At 36.4% G+C, this 2,254-nt stretch overlaps 1 non-coding gene across 1 annotated transcript; it reads left to right on the forward strand.

The window, feature by feature from the left end:
• Positions 1–1,826: 1,826 nt before the first annotated feature.
• TRNAS-GCU (transfer RNA serine (anticodon GCU)) lies at positions 1,827–1,909 on the forward strand. Its single transcript has one exon. It is a non-coding gene; the product is annotated as a tRNA-Ser (tRNA).
• Positions 1,910–2,254: the final 345 nt, after the last annotated feature.

A 2,254-nucleotide genomic window follows, 5' to 3' on the forward strand; every position in this document is an offset into this window, starting at 1 on the left:
GAAAAGAGGTGAAGTGAAGAATGAAGGTATTTGTTGAAGATGGAAGCCTATTTATAGCCTAAAACAAATCCTAGGTCATTATTACAGTCAATGAAAACGTGTTAGTGGTTGTAACCGTCCAAACCTACATTAATGACTCTCTTTCAAAAGAATCCAATGCTGAAGCTTTCCGGATTATACAATCCGGAACTTCCTTAACCCTACAAGAAGTGCCAACTTTTCCGTCGTTCACCATTATCGTGTTAATCCGGAAAATATATTCTGGAAACCAAAGGTGCATTCCAGATTGTATTTTCCAAACTGCATCAGTGTCATGGCCGGTGGTCTGCACCACATGTTTTTGTCGGTGGTCAAGTCAAAAAAACGTGTTTTACCACGTTTTTTGACTACATTTATGACCTCCCAACGTTGACCCCCCTCCTTATAAATAACCTTCCAAACCCCACCATTTCTCACACCATCCTCTCCCACCCTCTCCTCCTCTTCTTCCTTCTACAACCATGGTTTTCCATCGTTGGCCTTTCATAGATAAGGGCCTCGTTGAAAATTTTCAGGGTTTGTATGAACGGTCAATGAAGATGGAACCGCGCTGCAAAGAAGCGCGGTTCCTCTGGGGGGGGTCATGTGGGTTAGTATGGTTCTAAGCTTGGCATGTCTGGGCGTAAGTTTGAGAACCCCCTACTTCCCTCAGGGGCATTGGTTTCTTCTTCCCGCCCTCCTCTTCCCTCCTCCACGGGTTGCCCTCCAATAGGGAAACTACTGCTATGTCCTATCACATAGCAGTGGTTAGGCTCTTAGGAGATTAGAATTAGGCTCTTAGGAGATTAGAAATATATTTAGGGTCTTATGTAATAAGCTTAAAAAGCTTGAAAATTATTGTAATGTATTGTTCATATATTATTAATAAAATGAGTTGTTTTTATGTTTGTGTCTTTTTTACAATTTCAAGCATAAAAAAACATAAAAACACAAATTTCGGAATGCACCTTTGGTTTCCGGAATAATTTTACGAATTTTAAAGCTTGAAATGTAAAAGTTCTAGAAGAAAACAATTCCGGATTGTAAAATCCAGATATATCTGCAAAATTCTAACAATTGATTCCGGAAAACGAAATCCGAACCAAGGGTAAAAATGGAAAAAAAAAATAGGACGCGCTAGGAAAGGCATAGGGTGGGAAAAGTAAATCTCTCAAATTATTGATTGAATTTATGGATTGAAATTCAACTGTCAATATGAACCAAACAAACGTTGTAATTAGATGAAAAACCAAACAACGCAACATTAAGACACAAACAAAACAATATCGCACTCAAACAAAGGAATCACATAGAAACAAACACAAAATCGGATCATTACGACTAACACTTACTTAGATATAAGAAGAAAAAAAAACGATACACATGAGTAATTTCATGTCTAAAATGACCTTCAACACTCTTCTTTATTGGATGAAGAAGATGAGAGAATTTGGATAGAATGTGAAGCTAGAGTCAGCTTTATAAGAAAATTGTTTCTAACTATGTGCACTAAAGCACATGTTCAAATTAAATTCAATTTCTTTTAATTAAAATTTAGTTAATTAAATATTAAAATGATAGAAAAATATGTAATTTTAATTACAAATAACATATATATGCCTATCCAAAAAGTCTGCATAGGTTAGACTTGAACACCAAATGTAAAGCTCATATTCAATGTAGATTTTTTGCCATGACTGAAAAAGTTCACAACCAAGCAAGTAAACCATTTTTAACAGCTGTAGCATGAATATGATCAGTTAAGTAAAGTAGTTAAATACGTGTGTATTGCGAATATTCCCAACAACGTCGCTTTGGCCGAGTGGTTAAGGCGTGTGCCTGCTAAGTACATGGGGTTTCCCCGCGAGAGTTCGAATCCTCTCAGGCGACGGTTTCCAAATTTTTTTGCTCTTTAATTTTTGAAGGAAGTAGGGACCACAACGGGTGGGAGTTGTAACTGGGGAAGGTTTTGTTTGTTTTCGGGTTGGTTGCCTGTTGCCTTCTGCCTGCAGCCTACCCCAGTCATCACCTCTATCCTAGTCCTAATTCCTAATTAAATGCATCGTTTCTTTCATTTTCTATAAGGACTTCTTCAATTATATATGCAATCATTAATCTTTTTTAGTTTGCCTTAAATCATATGGATGATATATTACAAAATATCAATTATTCTTTTTTTAGTTTGGCTTAAATCACATGGATGATATATTATAAAATATGGTCACGTTAAGTAGTG

Source organism: Medicago sativa, chromosome 5 (assembly GCF_051527215.1).
Source record: "Medicago sativa cultivar Bolivia chromosome 5, Bolivia_mono, whole genome shotgun sequence".
NCBI classification, from domain to species: Eukaryota; Viridiplantae; Streptophyta; class Magnoliopsida; order Fabales; family Fabaceae; genus Medicago; species Medicago sativa.